Raw genomic sequence first — 19733 nt, 5'->3', positions numbered from 1 at the left:
TGATTGGTACACATTCAGCATTTTCTTTATATATACTGGACCTTTGTTATGTAGTGTTTTATAGGTAAGTGTTAGGATTTTGAAAATTAGATTCTGTACTCTACAGGTAGCCAGTGGAACTCTATAAGGATAGGAGTAACATGGTCATAGCGGGACGATTTTGTGATGAGGCGGGCTGCTGTGTTTTGAACGTGCTGCAGTCTTTTAAGACTTGTTTTTGGTATTCCATGCAGCAGCACATTACAATGGTCCATCCGTGATGTTACCAGGGAGTTTACTAGAGATTGTGTTGCGTCAGTTGTTAGATATTTTCTTATGTGACCAATTTGTCTGATCTGACCATAACACGATCTGGATATCGAGTTTATGTGCTGTTCCATGTCTAATCTCGCGTCAAGCATTGTCCCAATGTTCCTAACACAGGACGATGGTTTTATTTCAGAGTCGCCAACAGTAATTGTGACGTTTTCAACTAGATGAACAGTTTTGTTTGATGCGAAAACTATCACTTTTGTCTTATCTGTATTTAGCTTGAGCATGTTGCTGTGCATACATGACACAATTTCCTGAAGACACGCTTCAACACGATATATTGTGTCTGTTTGAGATTGCTTATTTGTTGGTTTGAACGATAGGTATAATTGCGAATCGTCAGCATAAAAATGATGTTTAAGTCCATGTCTTTTGCAGATGGAACCAACAGGCTTCGTGACATGGTGTAAAATTTGGGTCCTAGTACTGAACCCTGGGGAACGCATGTGGACTGGTTTTGATAGTTTCCCATCTATACACACCGTTTGATAACGGTCAGTGAGATATGATTTCATCCAAGAGAGAGGTTTATCAGCAAAATAGAAAATCACTGCTTTTGAACTTTACTGAAGATTTCATAAATAAACTTAAATTGTTTTTCATTTTCTTTATATATTATAACCTCACCCCATATAATAATATCTGACATTCTCTGTATTTATACTTCAAATGAAACCGCAAAACATTAATCTAATAGTTTGAATGTATTTCCTCTTTTATTAATAGGAAAAACAAAAGTCTAATTTCATTTATTTCAGCTTTAACTCACAATCTTTACGGACAATTCTCTTTGAAATTGGAAATGTTCAATCTTCATATTTTGATCAATATAAATGCGGTACGCTGTCATCTCAAAATTAAAATTATGTCATTTAAAAGTATACAATTCTTTGATATGTAATACTCAGGTTACAAATTTATGAGTATATCATAATATTTCACAATTTAATCTACAGATAAATATGTTTTCATTTTAATAACAGCTTGATCTTCTAATCCTTCGATTATGATTCATGTTGAGAAGTTAGCAATTAATTGCGGAAAACAGGTTAGTACTTCTACAAAGTCCCGGAACACTGGTTAGGTTAACTGCCCGCCGTATAACTGAAATAATGTCGTAAACGGCGCAAAACACCAAAACTTCATACAAACAAACACAGAAACAAATATTTTCGTAATTGTTGTACATAAAAGTCCCAGTTAATACTGATGAAGAATCACTTCTCTGTGTTTTTTTCTTCTTCTATGTATATGACACTATCTGCGGATGATATGATGTTATTTACAACAGGTCCTGTGAGTCTACAGCACCAGATTAATTTATATCAATGCAAAAATAATTTCAGCCTAAAACAAAAATAAAAGTAAAACTAAATTGTTTGTTTTTGAAAAAAGAATATAACAAGAAATGTCAGTATCTAAATGATACTGTAACTTGAAGCAAGGATATGTAATTAAATAAGCAAATACATATTTAATTTTTCAAGCAATAATAGAACGTTTCAGAATTTTAAAAAATGTACTAATCCATGCTTAGAAGTACCAAAGGTTCAAATTACTTAAAAATGATTTAGCACTAAGCAATGTTAACAATTTGTCCGTATACTCTTCTGTTATATTGAGCAAATGACGTGCAGAAAAATCTCGGGACAAGTATTAATCTTATAACATTGGGTCATAGGCAATGCAAATTTAAGGTTCCATTCGACATTTTTTTCTAAATGACAAATAAGGAATGTGGTTTGCCTCAGCTTAAACACATACAGTAGAAATCAATAAAGTTCATTTATTTTGTCATAAAACATTTTTAATTCTATATGCATGTACGCTTTTTTGGCTTCAGTACTTTGATATTAAGTGCTAAAAAACAATTTTGGAAAATCAAATCCTATTTCACAGCATGGATTTTTGTAGATATTAATACAATTGGCCGTGTTTTCCCAGAAGTAATAAGGTCAATCGGTCAGCCGCTCAGTCGTATCTAATGACGGTAATTCAATATTGCCTTTCTAAAATGAAATTGAATGCATTATAAAAAGCTTAGATGCATAGAAACAATATATATTCATAATACCAGGGGAAGTAAACTGTTACCAAACCACAAAATATTAAGATTACCCACATGCCGGATTTTGCGATAACGGAGAAAATCACTTAGCAAGGACATCAGAGTCACAAGTAAATGGCAGCAAGGAAAGGTAAAATTATATACAACACGAGACAATTTAGCAAAGGTTAATCAAAAATTCAATGACAATTGGAATGTTGTGCTTTGAATAGAACCAGATAGTGATGATTGCACTTTGCGAGTTCAAATGATACGCAACATGTGATCGAAGTTTCTCAAATAACCCTGTTTGTGAAATAAACTCGTCCCCAATGCCTCTTCTTGCTTAATTATCTGGCCAAAATACCTCTATGGTGACTTTGTCATGCGATGAAATTTTGGCACAATGTCTTTATCTGCAGTGATAATGTCCTGCATTGACAACTGTTCCAGAATGTCTCTGCGTGCCGTGGTAAATGGCCCAAATGCTTATATTATCATTAGGCCATAGCTTTTTCCCAGTTCCTCTGTTAACTTAGTACGGACCCATATAAATGTACCTCTATCTGTAGTAATTTGCTACTGCGTTGATAACTGGTGCCAATGCTTCTGTGTCGATATTGGCGTGCGGTGATAGCTGTTACCAAATGCTTCTGTTTGTGCAGATTATCGGTAACGATGCTTCTGCGGTGTTGGCATGCAGACATGCAGGAATAAAATAGTGTCTGATATTGATATAATTTTGAATTCAAAAGACAAGAGGTGGCGTTGTTTTGTGACGTACTCGTCTACCACTATAAAGTACACATATCCGTACACGTACTCGTACTGGAATCTCCTTCCTTTAAATATCAATAGAAAGTAAAAGCATTGCTTGTAGACACGCTGAAAAATACATTGCACTCGCTAAAATGAAATGAGACAGATTTGAATATACTGGGGTTGTTCGAAGGAAGACATTTATCACCCATCCATTTCCTTCAGCAACCAACGCAATAAATTCTACACTAAATTGTTTAATGTGTTATCTTGTTATTTGCGTTTCCCGGAACTGTCTGATAGTTTCGCACCTTCCTTAAAATGCCCGCAGACGTGTACTTTACAACTTTACATGTATTTTTACTGTAATTCAAGCGTGACTGCAGGCAATGATTTGCTTTAGATAGAATCACTTTGCATCTCTTTTCAAGAAAACTGAAAACTGCTCGATAAGAACTGCGAAATTTAAATAGTTGTACAATATTAAACGTAATAAAGTTTCGAATATCTGCTTAAAAACTGCGATAGATCATTAGAATTAATATAAGTGTACTAATAAATCACCGGAATTGTCCGATGAAGAGTTCTTGTGATAATTTGCTATATATTAAAAAATACAACCGCGATTTAAAAGAAAATGAATGCATTGAACTTGGTATACCTTTTAAGTTATTTACATCTTAAAGAAACAGATGATAGTTGATCGTGTGAAATCTTACAACAATACATTACAGCACATTAACTATCTTATATGCATACAATTAATTCTTCCTAATTACACAGTAGCTACGAATAACGAAAATGATTTAGTGTACAAGAGTTAAATGCAGTTCTTTCTTTTTCTTTTGTAGAAAATTTATAAAATACATTTGAAATGAATTTACAACATATGCTACATGAAACCATTTATTTGGTAATTTTGGGGCGGGTATTGTTATATTCTGTTCATAGAAAGCAACCAAGCAAAATATAAAAGCAAACTTGGTTTGACTGTGTCTTTTCATGAGAGAAAATGAAATTTACATCACCACTTATGCCCCCTTGCATTGATTTCCGTGGAATTCTTTGATAGTAAAATTGAATGGACTCGATGATCTAAAATGACTAGACTATACAGTTAATACTGATAATCCAAGGCAGCAGAATCCTGTATTGGTAAAGGTCCAATATGTTAAACAAGAAAAAATACCCGTGCAAAGAAAACACACTTTCACATATCTCTGTCTATTGTTTACTGTTTAGTCAATAACAAGTTTTGGGATGTGTTTTCCCCAATATCATTCAATATAATCTGTATGTAAACCCTTTGGAAACTTTAAACCCAACCAAACAAAACTAACAGCAGAATCAGTTTGTGTCTATTCATGAAAAATGATGGAATATACAACAGCATTCATGTCCCCCGGCCCCTCCTCTCAGCACCTACTAAAGTCTTGTTAATGACTGAAAATATTGCGAGATTGTTATATCGTACACAAAGGTTAATGTTTAACTCTGCGCATCAAAAAAAAAAAAAAAGAATTGCAGAGTCAAAAGTAAATCTACCCTAATCGTTCAGAAACATACATCACATCTGAATCATAAACATTTCATGTACTATGTACAGTATTACAGGTAAGCTCTGAAAAGATAAGGAAGAGATGCACTCTGATAACAATAGTTTTTTGTCGAAATATTTCTGCAGAAGAAAACAAAAAGGCATTTCCGAAACATGTTATTGTTTGTTTGTTTTTGGGTTTAACGCCGTTTTTCAACAGTATTTCAGTCATGTAACGGCGGGCAGTTAACCTAACCAGTGTTCCTGGATTCTGTACCAGTACAAACCCGTTCTCCGCAAGTAACTGCCAACTTCCCCACATGAATTATCAGATGTGGAGGACGAATGATTTCAGACACAATGTCTTTAACCAAATCGTCACATAGAATATACGCCCCGCCCGGGGATCGAACTCGCGACCCCGCGATCCGTAGACCAATGCTCTCCCTACGGAGCTAAGCGGGCGGGAGAAACATGTTATTGACAGAAGTTACTGACAGAACAATAAATGATTGACCGACATTTGTGAAAGTTGTGTTCTGTTTTAATTATATATTTTTTATGTTTTACATATAGGACCTTTAGTTTCCAATATGTATATAAGGGATTCACCTGGACGATTAGTTTTACATATATTTACCTATAGCTTTTGGAACATGTTGAGGATAAAGAGTGAGGTTTTGTGCGCAATTACCCAGGATAACCCTCCGCCCCAACTCCATCTCTGCTCTGCTTTTGATACTCTTGTGTTTGTTTAATTCATTTTGTCTATTTAATTTACCTTGACTAATTTTATATTTGTATATTGTTGTCTTTTTAAATATTTTTAGGCTACGTTGTAGGGGAGCATGACTATTCCTATTATTAGTTCTCCTCCTTGTGTTTCATTTGACATATTTGTCAGAAAACAGTACATTAGATCCGCACAAGTTATCCTACGAAGATCGCTTTTGCTTGACTTAATACTCGCGATGACTGCAAAACACATAACGTCGTAAAGTACGGATGTTTTACAGTGTAAGTTTGAAAGATTTAAAATATCCGTAAATCTTTATGATAAAAGAAGTTAAAACCAATTCCGTTTCTTTGATGAATGATTTGATTTTGAGGAAATCAGAGATAATGAAACATCAAATTGAAACTATCTGCTAAAGATATAATTCAGTAAAATCTGTAAGAATATCCTTTGGAAGCATAAAAACGCAACTAAGCAAAACCGTTAGTAGAATCGGTTTAATTGAGTCAGTTCGTGAAAGGTACTGAAATGTGCAACACCATTCACGCCAACGGCATCGGTTTAGGCGGAACTTTGTTATCCATAAATACTAAATGAACTCCACGATCCCAAAGTGACCAAACAAAATAACAACACTGAGTCTAGAACTACGAGGAAACGTTTCACAATAGCCACACAGCACTAAAATATTACCTTGATAAATAATAAAATGTGTAAGGGGATCCTTTGGAAGCATAGAACGCACCAAGTAAATTTGAACCATTTTAGCATATTTTAGATATTAGTTCCTATATTTAATGAAATTATCTGTGGCAATAATTCAGGCGTAATTTGTCACTTATTTCACAAACAAATGAAATTAGTACATGTACTGTAATGATCAATCGCTAGTGCATAGTAACATGTTTTTTAATGTTTGTTCACGAATATGATCAGGTACAGAAAATCTAAGAAATACATGTGAATTATTTAAACTAATCGAGCACAGGGGTATACACAGAAGACTGTATTTCCGGTAACATGAAGCTTTGTAGTTTTACATACAAGAATTATGCCTACATACGGTACATGTCAAAAGGCACATGAGGTACGTATCATCTTACTGAACAATGGAACTTCGATTTTTCTACCTGAAATTCATTTCGAACATGTTTTACCGTTTCTATTAGCAGCTGGCAATGACAAGGTGCTGACATCCGATTCAGCTGCAAATATTAAAAATATGTATGGAACTTCTGCATCCTAATTTAATATATCTGGCATTTCTTGCATGATTTAGAAATGGAACTTTGTGAGCTCATTAAACATTTTCTGTAATTCTCTTGCAGACAATGAAGTTATGATAACGAAAATTTTATCAAATCAGAAAACAGAAAAATGTTACAAAATTTAGAGAATATGTATATTATTAGTTTCATCTGAAATGATGACGAATAGTAATTGGAATAATATACATGTACGTGCATTTCTGTTAAGATGTTAAGTTTCATAGAATTCGTACACATAAACACATTTTTTGATATTGTTGTATTTGAAATAATATTATCATAAAGAATTGATTTCCCAAAAGCAGCCACCATTTGAAAGTAAGCTTCGTCTTTTCCTTTTTGTGGTATCATTTATTACAAAGGAAATACATGCTTTGAAATACATTTACACTAATATACTATAATTTCACTATCAATATTCATTTATTTATCAAAGGGACGAGATTCTTTGAATGCTCATTTTGTCTGCATGGCCGTCAAAAATCCTTAAAAGCAGGGAAATATTTATCAAAACTAAAAACAAAATTCTTTTCCATTGCAAAGTAAAATGTGGTAAATTCATTTTATTTTATATGTACATTTAAACGATATTTACTTAATTCTGTATTGATTCTAGGACTCAATACATCATGGTAATTAATTTATGCAAGAGCATTTGCTATATTGAAAAACAGAACATTTAGCAATATTTTAACGACGATGGACCTGTCTCGGTTAAGTGTCTGCTTTAGTTCAACTCCATGTGAATATTCCTTTCTGGTTATGAATGATTAAATAACTTTTTATATGGAATCTTACTGTAATGCACAACTTCCCTCAGCTTCGTCTGTTGTATGGTTCACGAAATTGCGTATTTAGATTTAAATTTATCGTAGTATTATATAAATTTGTAAGATGATGGTGCAATTATTTATAAAACTGTTCCATGTTTCAAATTAGTAAGTGGTAGGATTTTTTTACGACAAAAGGAAAGTAATAAACTATGTAAGATTTAATTTTAAGCTCTAGGAAAAATATTTACATGTAAATGTGGTAGATAGATTAGTCTTTTTCCATAAACTTTGTTAGGATTTTAGTATCTTTTGTGTGTTGCCTTATGTTAAATATTTTGTAATTCCAATTCATTTGACAATAAATACAAAGCTAAAACACCAGGAACATTCCTCCAGTATTATCATGTTGTTACATAACTGTTTGAACTTTAGATAATCGATTAAGGACCATTTATATTTAACTTGTTATGTTTCTGTTTTAATGTTGCATCTCTTTCTTTAGTTGTTGTTTTTTTCTTCTTGTTTTACGTTTTGTTTTCAGAACTGTTTGTTGTAATTTCTTTACATTTTCCTGTGTTGAAGTACCTGAAGGCCAAACTATTTTGTGACAGAGCATATTTCATATGTTTCTTTTTATCAGTAATATACATATTAATGGCCATTAGACATGAAACAGATCACGTAATAATTGCATTATTTCTTCGATGGTGCCTTTATACATCATGTGTTTACATCATGTGTAAATATTCACTGCTACATTTTGTGCGAACATAATGTTTTCATTAATAATATTATGTATATATCGTTTTGTCACTGACATAATTTTATTATCGCTTTTAATTCATTTCTCTTTACTTTTTTGTAAATAAAATTGGAACAGGAATGCATTACATTGGGTCTGTCGATAAGAAAACCTGTATCAAGGACATTATTACTTAATAATGACATAATAGATTGTTTAAAATAATGAAAATTGTTTGTTTTGCCGGTGCCCATGCAAAAACTACAAACGAATATACTGTTATTAAGTTTTCAAAGATAAAGCAAATTCAATCAAAGAAAAGGTCTCAAAAATATATTTGTGTTGTCATGACAACCAAAATTCCAGAACAACAATACATCATGTGATGACAGGGGTTTTAGCTAAAGAAATAGATATATCTTTCAATATGTTTTCGAAAAGTCTACAAATATTCAAAGTATATTATTGAAAGCGATTTGCAAAATTTGACACAAAAATGGCATAAATTAACTACGGCGACGTTAGAATTCTTACAAGTCACGTTCATAAACTGGTTCGATGACTAGCATAAAGTCATCTTAACTTTTCAAATATTGGGGGGGGGGGGGCAACTTCTTCACTTTTTCAAATTTTGAAGTTAAAAAATTAGTCTTGAAGTTCGTAGATATTCGGTAATGCTAATTGTGGCAACCTTATTACATTTACATTGAGGTTGCGACGGATATTACATCTAATTTTACAGAAAATATCTAAGGCTGTTGGAAGAGAGCGAATTGTCCGATTGAGTTGCATTATTTTAATTAGATTGTCACGAAGCCTTAGCGAGATAAAATGTATCGTCCGAATGAAAATATGTTACTAAACTTTTGATTAAATGTATACATTTTTTATATATAAAATTGTTTCAAAAATGTATTTTAAACAAGAAGCTTTGGGTAAAAGTCAAACTGTCCAATTCGATTTGTAAGTGCAAATATTGTAAAAAGAAAGTAAATTGTCTTACTTTGGATGTACATGTAATTATTTAAAAACAATCCTGTCATCTATAAAATAAGTTGTAAAAATGTCGCTACTGCGTTAGACACACAGTAAAACGTGCTGTTAAACAGCTTACGCCAAACACTGATTTGCTATTGTTGTTTGATTTTCTTTTATATTTTGTAAACTTTGCTATATGATTTGACCGTCTTAAATATTGAAGTTTAGATGTAAATATGAAGGAATGGCTTTCTGATATTAGGAAATTATTCATTTACTCAGTCATAGTCTTTACAGTCTAGATTTGTCCACTCTTGCGTTTTACTTTCATTCTTGTCACGTGATTTGATATAATGCTTAGTGTACTGTTATTGCGTTTTAGATATTTATTATGAGATAGAACTGTTGTAAGATGTGTAGATTTATAACAAAATGGAATAAATAAACATATCAAAATATCTATCGTTGTTAATGTATAAAGTTTATTCTTTTCTGCAAAGCCGGTAAAACACCGTACACAATCGTGTCCGCCTTATAACTGACTATATCATGGAAATAAAGCTCTCCCACTTAGCACGGAGAGACCATAGATGGTTCGTGAGTTTGAGTACGTTTTCCGTGACGGAATGATACAAGCAGCTCTGAATGGCAGTTGCTTGTGAAGAACACAATAGAAATGGTATAGAACCCAGGAACGCTGGTAAGGTAAGCTGGCCGCAATCAAACATTAATCATGGAATTAAAGTGTACCGACCAAGTTAACATTTAGCCTGCTGGCGGCAATTGATTCTGCCTTTGCGACCAGTGCAGACCAAGATCATCCATGCAGGCTGATCATGGTCTGCACTGTTCGCTATTCCGTCAGTAAATTTTCATTGAACACCCCTTCGATTAATAAATGGTACTGTCGAAATTGAATGATGTACCAGTCTATTTTAAAAAAAATATCATGCTAAGGTTTAATATTGTTATAGCATGACTAAGAGAACTAGATGTACAATGGCTAGTAGGAAAATACATTAAACTGCCCGATGAAAACTTTTAACTGTGACTACAAATTTCTAAACTTCACAGGGAAGTTGACAGGAACGTCTGAGAAATTTAACGAACATATCTCAAGTAATGAAATGCTGTCAAAAGGTTTTAGTTCAGATAATGAGGGCTGTATAGTCAGGAATTATATATTTATGTGTGTATGTATGCCTGATTATACATTTTTTTTTTCGGTTTAAACTTAAGAAAGAACGTGCATGCATCAGTGCAGTTGATGCCATCTTGAAATATAAAATAATCGTTCAACGATCCTGTCTTAGTGAAGATGTTTTGCTCTGTGTGCATGTACTAATTTGCAAATAGGGCGCGAGACAAATGAAAACTATAGTAAAAAGCATGTCTCTATTGTCTTCTTTATCACCCTGATCATAACCATAGGAAAAACTGATGGTGGCAACAAATATGCTAGCCTCGATTTAAATTGAGATTGTAAGACAATGTAAAATTTATAGATCACTTAGCAATCTGGGTCATCACACAGGCTTTACATGATGCTGAAGGATTTTAAATCTTTTAAATGAGTAAATCTCATATTTCAAAAATAGTCTGAAAAGTACTGTTGAAGGCTTCCTGAAAATCTATGAATAGAGGGAGATGATAGTCATTTACATAAGTCCGAAACGTTTCAAACCGGTATCAGTTCGATCTACCATCTAACGACAGTAGTTCTTCTACAACAGTGTTTTACCCATTTATCGTTTCGAGAGTGGAATAACCTTTCTGAAGAAGAGCTGTGTTTTCGACTTCATTTCGGCACATAATTTGTCATTTTCCGGATGTTTCTGTTCTCTTAAGTACCCGGATATCACACAAATCAGCTAAAGTTATTTAAGGTAAAAAGGTAAGGTTTTTCCTTTATATCTGTGATGAAGAAAGAGTCTTATAATAGAGCAAAACGGATGATAATTTCCAGAACAAGTCAGAGTTAGTTCATTAATATCATCTATGGTATGGCCAAAGGCTAGCACTGTCTAGAGATTTTACTCAGTTATAACCCAAGGCGAGGGTCTAATGATATTTCTTTGTTATGACCCAAGGCTAGTGACTGAAAATCTTGTTATGTAATGACAAAAGACTAATGTCTAACGACATTCTTATAATATGGCCCAAGGCTTGCTTTTACATTATGCTCTGTTTTATACCCCACCCACTAAGGAGAGTTCTAAAGATTTTGCTCTGTCAGGTCCCAAAGGTAGTGTCAAGCGATATAACTGTATAATGACCTAAGGTTAGTGTCTAGCAATATTGTACAGTTAATGGCCCGCGACTGGTGCCTGAAGAAATTGCTGTTGTCAATTGATTTTGATGTAATAGCCAAAGGCTGGTTCCTAGCGATGTTAGTCTGTCATGGCTTTATATTAGTTCATAACGATATTTCGTCGTAATGACCTTGGGATATTACACTTTTTATGCTTAATGATAGTACCTAGTGATTTTGCAATGTAACTGAACAAGGCTAGTGTCTAGTGATGCTTCAGACAGGTGTTACGGTAAACACATGTAAAATGTTCATTGTTTATCATAAGAATTAATCAAATAAAGCTTTATATTTGAGCTTTTAGATTATTGTTTTGACTTCTGATAGAGAAAAGCATGGCGAATATATATCAAATTAAACAAAAAATGTCCAAAAAATGCCAATTCATTCCTTTATGTGTCCTAAAGCGGCATATAACTTCGTTACTCAAGATATTGTTTCCATTAGCTATTACGAATAACTCTTTTTTTTCTGGTTCTAGGATAACTGAAATTAAGTACTAAAGTTTATGAAATTATTAGCAGTATTTTCGAAAATATGTACGCCGCCATGGAATATATAATCAAACTAGTCATATGTTTCCGAAATGATCAGGACATTGCGAATGTATGAACATTATCAAATATTGAAGGTCTTTGATTTTCTTAAAAGTTTACCAGTTTTGTTGGGTTCAATGGCTAACCACTTTTACCTGTGTGTTTAACCCTCGTTTATTAAGCAGAATCGAAAAGCCATAGTATAATTATAGAATTATTATCGTGCATTCCATCGGATTTACAGACATGCGTTACGTGTCATTACCCACAGGTGGTAGAGGTTGTAATATTCATTTTATGTATCTGTTTCTTTCAAACTAAATTGTTACAGATCTTCGTGTCAAGATAATTACCCTTAACGTCTGTAATATGCTATAACACTGGTTCATACAGGCGTCTCACAAAAACATTTGAGTGATATTTACTGTTAAATGTTTGTGTTTGTCAAACATATGCTGACAAAGACATCTGATGTAGTGAAGCAAAAGTTGGAATTACTGAACCTTACAATTAGATTATTATTTAAAAAAGAAAATATATTGCATACTTAGTTCTCTAATTGGACATCTTCCTGAAATCACTGCTTTTGAACTTGACTGATGATTTCATAAATAAACTTTTAAATTGTGTCTCATCTTCTTTATATAATATGACCTCACCCCATATAATAATATCTGATATTCTCTGTGTTTATACTTCAAATGAAACCGCAAAACATTAATCTAATAGTTTGATGGTATTTCCTCTTTTAGTAATAGGAAGAACAAAAAGGTCTAATTTCATTTATTTCAGCTTTAGCTCACAATCTTTGCGGACAATTCACTTTGAAATTGGAAATGTTCAATCTTCATATTTTGATCAATATAAATGCGGTACGCTGTCATCTCAAAATTAAAATTATATCATTTAAAAGTATACAATTCCTTGATATGCAATAGTGAGGTTACAAATTTATAAATATTATGCTGTCTGAAATACAGCTAGTATAACCAAAGAGTGTCATAGCAATGGTTTTTCATGTTTATTTTCCCATATACAATGTCCATGCACATACGGTAAGAACCTGTAAGATACAAAGCAGGTTGTAAATAACATGACATGCTTCCACAAAAATCTATTCAAAAATCTACGTTTAATTAGTTGAACAATAGATTTGCATGTAGTGACCTTACATTTTCATAATTTATCATTTAAGTAAAAAGAAAATACACACTGAACATTACGTGAAGATGTTAAACAAACACTAGAAAGTATCAAAAGTTAACCTAAATTCATATATATACTGCTTAGAATAAACTTGATAATTTTTCAATGTTCGAAAGTGGGTGGAGAATGACAACATTCAGCTACGAGACAAGTTTTCCTGTATAAAATAGGAGCTCAGCTTAAAAGTGTACATGTATCGGATAAATCATATAAATATGCAATAAACTAGACCAAACTTACACCATGTGGGCAATAATGGACCTAAGTATTTGCAAAATGAAGAGCTTGAATCATCAAGCAAATGGCGTGGCACGTTAACCGGAAAATAACGAAAAGACCGGAAAGAAATTCCACCTAAGAAACAAAATAAGCGAAAAGAGCCAAAGGCAAGCGCTACTCTAGACAGAGCGTAGAAGCGGCAACAGCACAAGTATATTACTTCTCTATTTTGTTATAAATCATAATATTTCAGAATTTAATTTACAGATAAATATGTTTGCATTTTGATAGCAGCTTGTTATACATACGAAACATATAACTTGAACCACATGTAATATGAACGCCTTTCCATTTCTTGGCGTCATGGCATCGTGAGTTCGAACACCGGGCGAGGCCTACGTTCTCCGTCAAAATTTGTTAAAAGACATCGTGTCTGAAGAGATGTCGTTCTTCGCTTCTGATTCATGTTGAGAAGCTGGTAATTAATTGCAGAGGACAGTTTAGTACTGCTAGAAAGTCACGGAACACTGGTTAGGTTAACTGTTCACCTTTACATAACTGAATAATGTCGTAAACGGCACAAAACCCAAAACAAACATACACAGAAACAAATACTTTTTATTATTGTATATAAAAGTCCCATTTTATATGGATGTAGAATAATTTATTTCACTGTGTTTTTCTACTTCTTCCCCTATGTATATGACATTATCTGCGGATGATATTATGGGGCCTGCAGCACCATATTGATAAGTTATATGTCAATACCTAAAGAAAAAATGTACCTAAACATAAATAACACTAAAAATAAATTGTGTGTCATTAAAAAAAGAAAATAACAAGAATTGTCAATACACTTGTACTATTTAATTGCTACTGTAACTTGGAGCATAGATATGTAATTAAATAAGCAAATATTAATTTAAATTTTCACGCAATAATTGAACGTTTCAGAATTTAAAACACGGTATTTGAAAAGGACAATCAACTTAAAACTGAGATCTATCCTTGCCTAGAAGTACCAAAGATTTAAGTTTTTAAAAAATGATTTAGCACTAAGAAATGTTAACAATTTGTCCGTATACCCTTCTGTTATAATGAGCTAATGAGCAAATGCCGTGCAGAAAAATCTCGGAACAAGTATTAAGCTTGTAACACTGGGCCATAGGCATTTAACTATATAAATTTAAGGTTCCACTCGACATGTTTTCTGAATGAAAATAAAAAAAGATTGTGGCTTTGTACATCCTCGTAGTCAAAGCTTAAACACATACAGAATTAAACTAGAAGCCCGCCAGCTGTCAAAAGGACTAGGAGTTGCACATGACACCCTGTCTCATTGAGGCAAACATTTATGCCAAATTAAAAATTGAGTGCAAAAAGTTACAATATAAGTTATTTATAGTAACAACAAAGGGAAGTAAATATAAAAAAAATCTAGGTCCACACAAAAATCCTTACCAGTAGATATAGGTCAAAATACACCTCAAAATTGGATGTAACATGCATATTGTACTACAGAAAAGTGGTCTTGATTTTCCCCTACGACCAGTAATAAAAACGTTACAATATAAGCTATTTATAGCAACAACAAAGGGAAGTAATTCTAGGTTCTTGCATATGACACTCCGTCTCATGATGGTGATCAATTGTGCCAAGTTACATCAAAGTCCCTTCATGCATGAAAAAAAATGCTCCAGACAAAGTCATTCTCGTATCTGACCTTTGACCTCTTAGTGTGACCTTGCCCTTAGACCTAGGGTCCTGGTTCTTGCGCATTACACTCCGTCACATGATTGTAAACATTTGTGCCAAGTAACAACAAAATTCCTCCATGCATGAAGAAGAAATGCTCCGGACAAAGCCATTATTGAATTTAACCTTTGACCTCCAAGTGTGACCTTGACCTTTGAGATAGGAACCTGCAGTTTGCGCTTGACACTCCGTCTCACTGAGGTTAACAGTCGTGCCAAATAGAAGCTGGATTGTTCCATGAATGTCAAAGTTATGGTCCGGGCAAACAAATCCGGACGCACGCACGGTCGCACGCACGCACATACACCGAACAGCCATTTGGACAACTATGTCCTCGCTTCCGCAAGCGGGCTCGACAATAAAGTACATTCATTTTGACATAAAACATTTTATAATTCTATATGCATGTATGCTTACATACACATATACACTGTACTTTGATATTAAGTGCTGAGAAACAATTTTTGAAAATGAAATCCTATTTCACAGCATGGATTTTCGCAGATATTAATATAATAAAATATGCCCTATATTCCAAGAAGTAAAAAAGTCAATCGATCAGCCGCTCAGTCTGAACTAATGACTCTATCAGTTATACTGTAATTCAATATTGCCTTTCTAAAATTATATTGAATGCATTATAAAAAGCTTAGATGCACAGGAACAATGCATATTCATAATACTAAGGGAAAGTAAACTGTTACCAAACCAAAACATTACCCACTTGACGGATTTTACGATAAAGTACAACTTTTAACGAAAAAAATAACTGAGCAAGGACATCAGTCACATGTAAATGGCAGCAAGGAAAGGTAAAGTTATATACAACACGAGACAATTTAGCAAAAGTTATTCAGAAATTTAATGACAATTGGAATGTTGTGTTTGAATAGAACCAGATAGTGATGATTGCACTTTGTGAGTTCAAACGATGCGCAACATGTGATGGGAATGTCTCAAATAACCCTGTTTGTGAAATAAACTGGTCCCCAATGCCTCTTCTTGCTTAATTATCTGGCCAAAATACCTCGGTGACTATGTCATGCGATGACATTTTTCCACAATACTTTTATTTGAAGGGATAATGTCCTGCAATGTTCCACAATGTCTCTGCGTGCTGTAATAACTGGCCCTAATGCTTATATTATCATTAAGTGATAGCTTTTCCCCCAATGTCTCTGTTTGCTTGGTTGCTGACCCATATAAATTTACCTCTGTCTGTGGTAATATATTACCTCGTGGCAATGCTTCTGTGTCGATATTAGCGTGCAGTGATAGCTGTTACTAAATGCTTCTGTTTGTGCAGATTAACGGTAACGATGCTCCTACGGTGTTGGCATGCAGACATGCAGGAAAAAATTATCGTCTGATATTGATTTAATTTTGAACTCGAGAGAAGAGGTTGCGTTGTTTTGTGAAGTGCACGTCTAAACTATAAAGTACAAATACCAGTAGACGCACTCGAACTGGAATCTCGCCCCTTTAAATATTAATAGAAAGTAAAAGTATTGCGTTAAGACACGCTGAAAAGCACATTGCATTCGTTAAAATGAGACTTATTTGAATATATTTCTGGGTTGTTCGAAGGAAGACATTTATCACCCATCCATTTCCTTCAGCAACCAATGCAATAAATTCTACACTAAAATGTTTAATGTTTTATTTTGTTATGTGGGTTTCCCGGAACTGTCTGAAAATTTCGCATCTTCCTTAAAATACCCGCAGACATGTACTGTACAGCTTTACATGTATTTTACTGTTATTCAAACGTGACTGCAGGCAATGATTTTCTTTAGATAGAATCCCTTTGCATCCCATTAAAGAAAACTGAAAACTGCGCGATAAGAACTGCGAAATTTAAATTGTTGTACAATATTATATAATAAATGTAACGAAGTTCCGAATATCTGCTTTAGAACTGCGATAAATCATTAGAATTAATATAAGTGTACGATTTAAAAATGAATGAACGTATTGAACTTGCTACACCTGTTAAGTTATTTACATCTAAAAGAAACCGATGACTGTTGAACATCTCTTACAACAATACATCACAACGAATTAATTTAGAATCCACATGATTTAACTATCATATATGCATATTATTAATTCAATCAGACAGTAGGATAGCTTCAGATAACAAAAATGATTTTGTGCACAAGAGTTATATGCAATTCTTTCTTTTCTTTTGTATAAAATGGCAATTTACATTCAGTGGTTGTTTATCGCTGGGTTAACTTTCAAATACATTTGAAATGAGTTCACAGCGTATTCTACATAAAGCCATTTATTTGATAATTTTGGGGCGGGTATTGTTTATAAATTCTGTAAAAAGATTCTTTGGAATCATTGAAAGCAAACTAAGCAAAATATAATAGCAGACTTGATTTGACTGTTGTCTTTTTATGAGAGGAAATGAAATTTACATCACCACTCATGCCCCCTTGCATTGGTTTCCGTCGAATTCTTTGATAGTAAAATTGAATGGACTCAATGATGTAAAGGACTAGACTACACATTTAATACTGATAATCCGAAGCAGCAGAATCCTGTATCGGTAAAGGTCCAATATGTTAAACAAGAAAAAATGTCCGTGCAAAGAAAACACACTTTCACATATATCTGTCTATTGTTTACTGTTTAGTCAATAACATGTTTTGGGAATGTTTTTTCAACCAAACAAAACTAACAGCAGAATCAGCTTGAGTCTATTCATGAAAAGTGATGAAATATATACAACACCCTTCACGTCCCCTCCTCTCAGGACCTGCTTAATTAAGTCTTGTAATTGTTTGAATATATTGCGAGATTGTTATATCGTATACAAAGATTAATGTTTAACTCTGCGCATCAAAGGAATTGCAGAGGCAAAAGTAAATCTGCCCTAAACTTTCAGAAATCTGAATCATTAACATTTCATGTACTATGTACAATATTACAGGTAAACACTGAAAAGATAAGGAAGAGATGCACTCTGATTACAACAGTTTTTGTCGAAATATTTCTGCAGAAAATCAAAAAGGCATTTCCAAAACATGTTATTGACAGAACGATAAATGATTCACCGACATTTGTGAAAGTCATGTTCTTTTTTAATTATATATTTTACACGAGCACTTTTTGACCTTTAGTTTCCAATACGTATATAAGGGATTCATCTGCTGGACGATTAGTTTTACGTACATTTACCTGTAGCTTTTGGAACATGTTGAGGATAAAGAGTGACGGTTTATGCGCAATCAACCAGAATCAACCCCCTCAGCCACTCCATCACTGCTGTTTTTGCTACTGACTGTTCAAAAGCAGTGCACACTGTGTTGTGTTTGTTAAGCTCATGTTGTCTATTTGATTTACTTTGACTATTTTTATATGTGTATATGTTTATTGTTCACTCAAGCAGGCGCGTCTGTTAGTCATTTTGTTGTTGTTGTTGTCTTTTTTTCTTCTTTTTTTCTTAAAACCTTTTCTTTGAGGCTACGTTCTGGGGGAGCATGAAAATTCTTATTAGATCTCCTCCATGTGATTCGTGTGCTATGACATATTTTCCAGAAAACAGCACATTAGATCTGAACAAGTAATGTCCTATGAAGATCGCTTAAATTGCTTTTGCTTGACTTAATACTCGCGATGACTGCAAAAACTTTACCATACTGTCGTTATGTACTGATGTTTTACAGTGTAAGTTTGAAAGATTTAAAATCTCCGTAAATCTTTATGATAAAAGAGATACATTTAGAATAGTTAAAACCAATTCCGTTTCCTTTGATGAATGATTTGAGTTTGAGGAAATCAGGGAGAATGAAACATCAAAATAAAACTATCTGCTAAAGATATAATTCAGTACAACTGTACGAATATTCTTTGGAAGCGTAAAAACGCAACTAAGCAAAACCGACTGTAGAATCGATTTAATTGAGTCTATTCGTGGAAGGTACTGAAATATGCCACACCATTCATGCCACCGGCACCGGTTTAGGCGGAACTCTGTTATCCATAAACACTAAATGAACTCCATGACCCAAAAGGGACCAGACAAAATAATAACACTGAGTCTAGTACTACGAGGAGACCTTTCGCAATCGTCACACAGCACTAAAATATTGCTTTGATGATAATTAATAAAAAGTGTAAGGGGATCCTTTCGAAGCATAGAACGCACCAAGTAAATTTGAACCATTTTAGCATATTTTAGATAGTTCCTATATTTAATGAAATTATCTTTTGCAATAATTCAGGCGTAATTTGTCACTAATTTCAAAAATGAAATTAGTGTATGTACTGTAAGGTAACATGCTTTTTTAATGTTTGGTCACACAGATGATCAGGTACAGAAAATCTAAGAAATACATGTGGATTATTTAAACTAATCGAGCTCAAAGGTACACACAAAAACAAATTTAATTCATATCAGTTTCGAAGACTGATTGCCTTTAACATAAAGCTTTGTAGTTTTAGACACAAGAATTATACCTACATACGGTACGTGTCAAAAGGCACATGAGGTACGTGTCATCTAACTGAACAATGAAATTAAAAAAAAAAACTACCAGATAT

The sequence above is a fragment of the Mercenaria mercenaria genome, chromosome 4 (genome assembly GCF_021730395.1).
Source record: "Mercenaria mercenaria strain notata chromosome 4, MADL_Memer_1, whole genome shotgun sequence".
Classification (NCBI taxonomy): domain Eukaryota; kingdom Metazoa; phylum Mollusca; class Bivalvia; order Venerida; family Veneridae; genus Mercenaria; species Mercenaria mercenaria.
Note: the sequence above shows the minus strand (reverse complement) of the source record.